Consider the following 11,263-nt stretch of genomic DNA (forward strand, 5'->3'; position numbering starts at 1 on the left):
TACGAGTAATATATTTTCCTACTTGATACTTATAATTTGCAGTGTGTTTAATCCATGATATGTTGTGTTATTTTGCTCCTCTTCATCAACCGGCAATTCTTCCCTGCATCGAGGAAATGAAACGGATTATTATTCACTCTTGATTTAATGTTGCTTATCATTGATGTTTATAAATATCCAAAATAGTGAGCTACCATGGTGGCTAGCTGTGCACGCTCCAGCAGCCGTCCGATATACTGCATATGATACTAGATGTACACTTGAGAGCACAGCTTGCAAACGGATCAAGTTAACGCTGCCTCTCACACAGCTGTCCAGGAGCACACTTTTCAAATTCTGAATCCACACAATTACATGCAATACACTTTGCAATACACATAGTGCTCAGTTATCAAACACTTTGCAATACACTTTGCAATACAATTTGCCGTTCTATGAAACTGCTCAGTCTGGCATGGAGAAGAAAATGCAACGACTAGCATATGAGTTGCAAGCAGAGCCATGGAATAGTGGTTTAGAGTCTTCTTCGTGACAGAATAAGACCACCTCATGGCCATCAAATATCTTAGTTATATCATCATCGATATTCTTTTACCTTGACGGAAATATTCCGCACAGCGCAGATGCAGATTATGCTCAGGTACGGTGCATTCTCAAGAAGAAAGTGGATCTAGGCCTTGCACGTTTTCTTGTATTACAAATAAGCACTTAATTTAACATAATGTTTTCTCTCATATTTGCATTTTCAGTGCGTGCATGTGTGTGTACAGGGAGAAGATGAACGGAGATACGCCGGCAGCAATGATTGACTTCGTCAGCCAGTACCGCGGCGGCTACTCTACGGCCTCCAACTCCCAAAGGTTTGCCGCGATCACAGGCGCCGCCAACGGCATCGGCAAGGCGACCGCCGTGTAGTTTGTTAGGAATGGTGCCAAGGTGATCATCGCCGACATCCAGGATGACCTTGGCTGCACCGTCACCGCCGAGCTCGGATATGATGCCTTTTACGCCAGCTACAATGTGACCGACAAGGCCCAGATTGCTGTTTCAGTCGACCTCGCGGTGGCGTGCCACGGCCGGCTGAAAGTCATGTACTACGATGCCGGGGACTTCAGGCCAAAGGCCATGGACTCCATCGTCTCCCTCGTTCTAGATAGCCAACACGATGTTGGGGATTGTCCCGAGTATCACCTCATGTACTGTATTTCAAAGGCTGCGCTCATGTAAAGTATTTAGTCTCAGTTGCTAAAGATTTAGCATGGTGTCTAATTTTGATCCGAAACAAATATATTGGATGATCCATCAGTTCTTTTCCTCTGTAAAACACATGTTAGTTCATCATAATATCGGCAGAACAGAAAAATATAGCACTTCTTTTTCTATTGCCAGATCTTTGCTTTTAAGAGAATACATATCTAGAGAACACTAAAAACACATGATATGTACCACGTGCCAACGAAACATCCAGTAGAACTGCCGTTTCAGTTGCAATTTGAAATGCCCATACACATGGGGGACTATCTTATCTATTCCATTGTAATACGTGCGGTACAAAGGAAGGGAGCAAGCAGGCATGTCAAAATGGATGCAGTGAGAACCGTAGTTTCAAACGCAGTTTCGAAGGTAATCTCATCCTTGTTGCTATATCATTTTTGTTGGTACAGCTAGCAATGCAAAAACTGTCAAAACGGAATGCGTTCTATATGCAATAGTAGCTATGCAAGCTAAAGAGCCCATCCTCACTGAGAGTGTAGAAAAAAATGTAGAAATCATGTGTATTATCAACCGTATTTATATTGTACTACAGTTGAAGTTGCACTTCACTTATTTGCTCAGATTCTACATTGTAGAATACAGCTTTGCAATTCGGCCAGCACTAACGGCTGTAGATGCCCATTCATATTTCCGTTAGCTCACTCCACTGCTAGACATAGGAATCTTGATCTCTTAATTTTCTTGCACACTATATCCAATGGCTAATGGTGGGTGCATAGCTAGCCACCATGGTAGCAAATCCGCGTCGAATATAAATATATACAAAATAAATATTGACATTAATTTTACGGGATCGTGCGCCAAGGCGCACATCAAAATCTAGTATTACAAATGCTCTCCATAAAGCTAGAGAAGAGAAATTAAAACTTGAAGCTTCTATTCCTAGGAAGTTGGAAGATGGTTGGGAGCCCATCATTAAAATGAAGGTCAATGATTTTGATTGTAATGCTTTATGTGATCTTGGTGCAAGTATTTCTGTTATGCCTAAGAAACTCTATGATATGCTTGACTTGCCACCATTGAAAAATTGTTATTTGGATGTTAATCTCGCTGATAATTCTATAAAGAAACCTTTGGGGAGGATTGATAAAGTTCACATTACGGTTAACAATAACCTTGTCCCCGTGGATTTTGTTGTCTTGGATATTGAATGCAATGCATCTTGTCCTATTATTTTGGGAAGGCCCTTTCTTCGAACCGTTGGTGGTATTATTGATATGAAGGAAGGAAATATTAAGTATCAATTCCCTCTCAAGAAAGGTATGGAACACTTCCCTAGAAAGAGAATGAAGTTGCTTTTTGATTCTATTATTAGAACAAATTATGATGTTGATGCTTTTTCTCTTGATAATACTTGATTTGTACTTTCTGCGCCTAGCTGAAAGGCGTTAAAGAAAAGCACTTCTTGGGAGATAACCCATGTATGTTTTTACTACTGTTTTGTTGATTCTTGGAAGTTGTTACTACTGTAGCAACCTCTTCTTATCATATTTTTGTGCCAAGTAAAGTCTTTGATAGTAAAGTTGATACTAGATTTGGATTCCTGCGCAGAAACAGATTTTTACCTGTCACGAATTTGAGTAGATCTCTTTGTAGGAAACTCGTAAAATGCTGAAAAATTTCATGCGTGATCCTCAGATATGTACACAACTTTCATTCAATTTGAGCTTTTTCATTTGAGCCTGTTAAGTGCCTCTAAAAAATCCGTCTTTACGGACTGTTCTGTTTTGACAGATTCTGCCTTTTATTTCGCATTGCCTCTTTTACTGTGTTGAGTGGATTTGTTTGTTCCATTAACTTTCAGTAGCTTTGGGTAATGTACAGAAGTGTTAAGAATGATTATGTCCTCTCTGAACATGTGAATGTTTGATTATGCACTAACCCTCTAATGAGTTTGTTTTGAGTTTGGCGTGGGGGAAGTTTTCAAGGGTCAAGAGAGGAGGATGATATACTATGATCAAGAAGAGTGAAAAGTCTAAGCTTGGGGATGCCCCCGTGGTTCATCCCTGCATATTTCAAGAAGACTCAAGCATCTAAGCTTGGGGATGCCCAAGGCATCCCCTTCTTCATCGACAACTTATCATGTCACCTCTAGTGAAACTATATTTTTATTCCGTCACATCTTATGTGCTTTACTTGGAGCGTCTGTTTGTTTTTGTTTTTGTTTTAGTTTGAATAAAATCAGATCCTAGCATTCCTTGTATTGGAGAAATACACACTCCGCTTTTTCATATGAACACTGGTGTTCTTAGTTCTACTTTTAATGTTCATGGCGGAGTTGAAAACCGTTTCGTTGATTGCTATTTGCTTGGAAACAGAAAATGCTTCATGTGGGAAATGGTATATGGTCTTGAATAATTTGATACTTGGCAATTTTTTTGAGCTCTCATAGATCATGTTTAAGCTCTTGCATCATGTAGTTTAAACCTATTAGTGGAGAACTACTGTAGAGCTTGTTGAAATTTGGATTGCATGATTGATCTCTCTATGGTCTAGATATTTTCTGGTAAAAGTGTTTGAGCAAAAAGGAGACAGTGTAGAGTCTTATAATGCTTGCAATATGTTCTTATGTAAGTTTTGCTGTACCAGTTCATACTTGTGTTTGCTTCAAACAACCTTGCTAGCCAAAGCCTTGTACTGAGAGGAAATGCTTCTCGTGCATCCAAAGACCTTGAGCCAAAACTCATGCCATTTGTGTCCACCATAACTACCTACTATGTGGTATTTCTCTTCCATTCCAAAGTAAATTGCTTGTGTGCTACCTTTAAAATTTCATTCCTTGTCTTTGCAATACATAGATCATGGGAAAATAGCTTAAAATCTATTGTGGTATTGAATATGCATGTTGCTTATGTATCTTATTTCTTATAAGTTGCTTGTTGAGCGGTAACCATGTTTCTAGGGACGCCATCAACTTTTCACCTTTGTTGAATATCATGTGAGTTGCTATGCATGTTCGTCTTGTCTGAAGTAAGGGTGATTTATCATGATTAAATGGTTTGAGTATGCATATTGTTAGAGAAGAACATTGGGCCGCCAACCAAAGCCATGTATCATGGTGGAAGTTTCAGTTGGACATTAATCCTCAATCTCTTATGAGAATATTATCTGTTGTTGAATGCTTAAGCATTAAAGAGGAGTCCATTATCTGTTTTCTATGTTGTCCCGGTATGGATGTCCTCAAGTTGAGATCTATCAAAACTGAGAAATCAAATGCGATCTATCTCCTTGGACCTTTGTACAGGCGGCATAGAGGTACCCCTTTGTGACACTTGGTTGAAACATATGTAATGCAATGATAATCCATGGAATCCGAGCTAATTAGGACAAGGTGCGAGCACTATTGGTATTCGATGCATGAGGCTTGCAACTTATAAGAGGTCTTATGCATAACACATATGAATTATTACTACCGTTGATAAAATTGTTTCCATGTTTTCAAAATAAAAAGCTCTAGCACATGAGTAATCCATGCTTCCCTCTGCGAAGGGCCTTTCTTTTACTTTATGTTGAGTCAGTTTACCTACTTCTTTCTATCTTAGAAGCAAACACTTGTGTCAACTGTGTGCATTGATTCTTACATGTTTACTTATTGCACTTGTTATATTGCTTTATGTTGACAACTATCCATGACATATACATGTTACAAGTTGAAAGCAATTGCTGAAACTTAATCATCCTTTGTGTTGCTTCAAAACCTTCTATTAAGAATCTATTGCTTGATGAGTTAACTCTTATGCAAGACTTATTGATACTTGTCTTGAAAGTACTATTCATGAAAAGTATTTGCTATATGATTCAGTTGTTTAGTCATTATCTTTACCATTGCTTTGAATCACTTCATTCACTTCATATGCTTTACAATAGTATTGATCAAGATTATGATAGTAGCATGTCACTTCAGAAATTATCCTTGTTATCGTTTACCTACTCGAGGGCGAGTAGGAACTAAGCTTGGGGATGCTTGATACGTCTCAAACGTATCTATAATTTCTTATGTTCCATGCTAGTTATATGACTATACTCACATGTTTTATATAGACTTTATATCATTTTGATGCATTTTCCGGCACTAACCTATTAACAAGATGCCGAAGCGCCAGTTCCTGTTTTCTGCTGTTTTTGGTTTCAGAAATCCTACACAGGAAATATTCTCGGAATTGGACGAAACAAAAGCCCACGGTCTTATTTTGCACGGAGCCTTCCAGAAGTCCGAAGAGGAGACGAAGAGGGGCGACGAGGCGGCCCCACCCTTGGGCGCGCTGCCCTATGGGGTGGGCCCCTCGGGCGCCTCCCGACTCTGCCCCTTCTCCTATAAATTCCCTCCGTCGCGAAAACCCTATTACCGAGAGCCACGATACGAGAAAACATACTGTGACGCCGCCGCCAATCCCATCTCGGGGGATTCAGGAGATCGCCTCCGGCACCCTGCCGGAGAGGGGAATCATCACCGGAGGGCTCTACATCACCATGCCCGCCTCCGGATCGATGCGTGAGTAGTTCATCCTTGGACTATGGGTCCATAGCAGTAGCTAGATGGTTGTCTTCTCCTCTTGTGCTATCATGTTTAGATCTTGTGAGCTGCCTATCATGATCAAGATCATCTATTTGTAATGCTACATGTTGTGTTTGTTGGGATCCGATGAATATTGAATACTATGTCAAGTTGATTATCAATCTATCATATATGTGTTATTTATGTTCTTGCATGCTCTCCGTTGCTAGTAGAGGCTCTGGCCAAGTTGATACTTGTGACTCCAAGAGGGAGTATTTATGCTCGATAGTGGGTTCATGCCTCCATTGAATGCGGGACGAGTGACAGAAAGTTCTAAGGTTGTGGATCTCGTTGTTGCCACTAGGGATAAAACATCGATGCTTTGTCTAAGGATATTTGTGTTGATTACATTACGCGCAATACTTAATGCAATTGTCTGTTGTTTGCAACTTAATACTGGAAGGGGTGCGGATGCTAACCCGAAGGTGGACTTTTTAGGCATAGATGCATGCTGCATAGCGGTCTATGTTCTTTGTCGTAATGCCCTAATTAAATCTCATAGTAGTCATCATGATATATGGATGTGCATCTCTATTTGTCAATTGCCCAACTGTAATTTGTTCACCCAACATGCTATTTATCTTATTGGAGAGACACCACTAGTGAACTGTGGACCCCGGTCCATTCTTTTACATCTGAAATACAATCTACTGCAATCTCTGTTCTTTGTTGTTCTTTGCAAGCAAACATCATTCTCCACACCATATGTTTAATCCTTTGTTTTCAGCAAGCCGGTGAGATTGACAACCTCACTGTTAAGTTGGGCAAAGTATTGTGATTGTGTTGTGCAGGTTCCACGTTGGCGCCGGAATCCCTGGTGTTGCGCCGCACTACACTCCTTCACCAACAACCTTCACGTGGCCTTCATCTCCTACTGGTTCGATAACCTTGGTTTCTTACTGAGGGAAACTTGCTGTTGTACGCATCACACCTTCCTCTTGGGGTTCCCAACGGACGTGTGCTTCACGCGCCATCAAGCATTTTTCTGGCGCCGTTGCCGGGGACCTGAAGAAAAGTTACACCATAAAGATTTCTATCTCCCACGTCAACTGCACGCCAGCACACACCCTTGCGCGGGGGATCGCACTCTCTGGAGGTAGAAGGCAAGTTAGCAATAGAGATAGAGCTTGTACTATTCTTCTTCAACCTCTGGCCAAGGCCAAGTTCATCAATAGAGATACCGGTAATCCATCCGGAGTTCACCCCTGTGTAACCAAAACCCTCCCCCGAATCCTCTAGCGCACATTCGGCCCCAACTCAAGCCATCCCATGGCATATGTCTGTTCACCACGACGACATGCTTGCATATGGACATGGGCTCCCGAGTATTTACTTATCACGATATATTGATCCATCAACTCGAAGATTTCTATTACCATGACGTTGGTGCTGACGAAGGCCATGTAAAACCACCTCGGGAAGACACGATCTCTGTTGGACCACCGTTATTGTGGGTCCAATTTATCTTCCCTTTGCCCACGTCGCGCAAGTGGGACGCACACGTCCTCCGATATTCCCGACGCGCACCCAGTAACTTCCTCATTCCGTAAAAGACTTTTTTACTGCGTGGCCACGTGTAAGGCTCAAGATCGTCCCATGTTTATCCGGTGGCCGAGCTTCATCGTCTTCCAAGTTATAAAGGTTATCCCCTAATGTCATTTCCCCCTTCTACGCCGCACACTCATTCGCTCCTGCCTCTGTCCTTCTTCTTCCTCGAGCACCTCCTGCGCCCATCTTCCTCTTCCTCTCTCTGCTCCGCCGCATCTCCACCATGCCTCCGCGAACCAAGCTCACAAAGAACATCGCTCCCGGCACCGGCGAGCGCGTGGAGAAGGAAAAGGTCTCCGGATGGGAGAGATCTAAGATCTCATCGCAGGACAAGCGGGTGCTCAAGAATCTGGGCCTGTTCAACAAGGAATCGATGCAGATGCCAGGGGATGAAAGTACCCCTCGTCCTCCTTCAGGTTTCCGGATGACCTTTGTTGACTTCCTCATCAGTGGATTATCTGTTCCTGTGTATGAGTTTCTCCACGGTCTTCTCTTTGTCTATGGGATTCAGTTTCATCAGCTGACCCCCAACTCTCTTCTCCATATTTCCATCTTCATCACCCTATGCGAGTGCTTCCTGGGCATCCACCCTCACTGAGGCCTATGGAAACACATTTTTACCTCCGCCGCAACAACTCGAAGAACACCATCTACAATGTAGGTGGTGTTTGTATTTGTGTCCAGCCAGAAGTCGGATATTTTGATTTGAAATTTGTTGACTCCGTCCAAGGGTGGCGCAAGAAATGGCTTTATGTTAAGGACGAATCCTCGGATGCCCAAGAATATGGCGTTGCTCCTTTTGATTCCTTGGAAGACATTCAGAGGTGCAAATCCTGGGACGCAGAGGCCACAACCGAAGAAAAATCGGCCACCGAATCTCTAACTGCTCGTATCCATGAGCTGCAAAACACTGAAGGGGAAGAGCTGTCGGGTGTGCAGAGCATCGCCCACTTCCTGCGGATTCGAGTGCAGCTTCTTCAATCTCGCAAGAATCCCCTTTGGTTATATTCGGGTGTTGAAGATGCTGATAGGGTTTCCGAAGATCTTCCTTTGAAGGACTTGGAGAAACTAGTGCGCCGCTTCACCTCTTTGAGCAAACAGATTGAAGTTCCTTCCTCATGTCGTGGAACCATTCAGTGGTGTCTATGTGCTTCCAGCTGTAAGTGGTTTTTCTTAGAGTTTTACTCTTGCTTTTAACTGTATTTGTTTTTTTCTTCGGGTCTAAAAATTCTGTCGTGCTCTCTATCTATCTTACTGCATGTGGGATCATCAAACTATTTTGTCCCTTCCTCCACTACCTGAAGATAGAGATGTATCCGAGCGGGTCGTCATCACCGACGACTCGCAAGAAACTTCTGTTCGCGAGAGTGAACCCGCGAAATCTGATAAGAGTGCGGGTTCCTCCGACAAAATCTCGGAGTCAGGACAAGCTTCTGACTCTTCTCATTTAAAATCTCATCCTCCTGCTGCTTCTCCGGATAAGCGCAAGAGGAAGACAAACCCCGGCGAAGAAGATTCCGGCGCGTCCAAACTGTCTGAACCAGCCGCCGAAGATTTTTCTCCCGAAGAACAAGGAATCTTCGACCCCTTCAATGCTACTGGCAACGTCAGCTCGTAAGTTGTTCCTTCTTTAATTCCAACTATCTTGTTTTTTGGTTCCCATGTATTGAAATTGCTGCTATATGGACAGGGATGACGAAGAAGAATTGGAGCTCGAAGCTCCTAGGCCAGCAAACACGAGCACATCCCATACGCTAGTTCTTTCCGAGCAACTGCATGTTGCGCCAGAAACTTCGCCTCCACAATACGTTGCTCCAGAAGTGTTGGCTCCAGCGCGCAACCCCCGAGCATCTAAGAAGAAGAGGGCTAGGACGGGTGCCACTGGTAAGAAGGAAATTGCCACCGGGAGTTTATTGACTCCTCTCCTCGATGATGTAAGATATCTTTTCTTGTTTGTCATGTCATTTGCTGGCTCGAACAATTCTTGACTTCTTGATACTATATTTTGTATGCCAGCTATTCTGCAGCCCTTGATGAAGGAGATGGTTGATATAGACTCCCGTTTTATCAGGTTCCGCGACGAAGCTAAATCTCTCAGAGGTAAAGTTTTATTGCACCCAATGCTTTAGAAGTTTCTTTCTTGTGTTGGGTTTTCATTCTTTCTTGAGAGGCATTGTGTCTTGCTGACGAGCGCGCCAATGACTTGGAGAAAAAGCTTAAGGCCAGCGAGAAAGCTCGCCAAAAGGCTGAAAAAGAAGCTGCTGATGTCGAAGGTCTTCACCAAAGACTTGAAGCCGCTGAAGATGCCTTGAGCGACAAAGAAGCTAAGCTCGTCCAATGCGAGAATGACGTAATTGCACGCTTAGATACACAATCTTCCAGATTTTTGAGTAATACCATCTCTCCCTTTGTCCTTTTACTTGCGTTTTCGTGCTAACATTATATCTATATTGAAAAAATCTTTCCTTTCTCCAGCAGGGAAGATTGGTGAGCATTATATCAAGAACCAGGACTTGGATGAAGATCGTCTCCTGGATACTCTTACCGTCCTCGAGTTGAACTCCTTCCTAGCGCGCGAGTGCTTGACGTCTACAAGGACTGCGTTTGGGTGCATCTTCCCTCACTTTTTCCTAAAGACCACACAGCCCAAGAGATTTGACCAACTAGTCAAACCCTTCCTTGGAAAAGATGATCCCACCTTGGCGCATCGCCAAACAAGCTTGAAGACTGGGCGAGGGTTGCTGCTGTCAGGGGCTTGAACAACGAGAAGTGGATGGTTCTGGTGAAGGATGCCAAACTCCACGCGAAGAAACTCATCGCCATTCTTGACCTGAGGTCTTCAGCCTCTGCCAACACTGCTCAAACGGAGGTCAAGTAGACCAACTTGTACTCCTTTTCTTTTGTAGATTTTTTCGCCTTTTGCTGCTCCCGAACATTTCGTAAGCGCCTTACGAGTCGTTTATTATGAAAAACTCCTGTATGTAATGTACTATGGCCATGAATGAAAATTTGCCTTGTCGAATGATTGATTGATTTCGATAATTTTTTGCCTTCCAGTTGATTTTTGACAACTATACCGGGGCTGGATATTCCAACACATGCCCTGTTCCCTCGCACTCTACGAAAATACCCGAAAGTGCTTCCTTGGACATTTCTTCGTGTCCTGACTCGATCAAAAAGGAGGTGGACGATTTGCGACAACAGCTTTAGTAAAAGAAGAAGCAAACCATGATTGCTTTGGAGAAATCGCGGAAATCCTCGGACCAGGAACAAACGGCTCTTCGTCAGGCGCAAGAATCTCATGAGCTGAAAGAAGCTTCCACTGCCAACGCCGCTTGATCTGCTCAACGCGAAAATTATATGCTCGACCTCATGACTGATGCAAGTTAGGATATGGCCGGTATGTTATTTCTGTCTCAACTCTTTCGTATTGTTCTTCTGTGTCTGCCCTTGCTATATTGCTTTTTTCCTTTATCTCTCATAGGTGCGTTTCTGGATACTGCTTCTGGGGAACAGAGGGTAAACTTGCGGGTTGATTGCCTTCTTCGTCTTTCCAGAGCCAATGATATTGATTTTTGGGCGGACGAAACTCGCGGTCGCCGAATTGTCCAGTTTCAGGATCGTGCTACCCAGACTCGAGAGTTTCTAGATTTCTGCAAGAGTACCTTGGCCATGGTATATAATGCCATGTTTCCTCGCAATCCTCAACCCGAGAATCTAACTAAACTTATGGACAAGTTTAAAGATGTGCGTAATATCCACGACTCCGTGAAGGCTCAAATGGTGGCTGGTGCCAAGTTGCCTTGATCTGGCTGAAGATTTGCCATTCAAAGTTGGATCTTGACAAGGTTGTCGATGGTTTTCGTCTCAAGATGTCGAAGAGGA

The sequence above is a fragment of the Lolium rigidum genome, chromosome 2 (genome assembly GCF_022539505.1).
Source record: "Lolium rigidum isolate FL_2022 chromosome 2, APGP_CSIRO_Lrig_0.1, whole genome shotgun sequence".
NCBI classification, from domain to species: Eukaryota; Viridiplantae; Streptophyta; class Magnoliopsida; order Poales; family Poaceae; genus Lolium; species Lolium rigidum.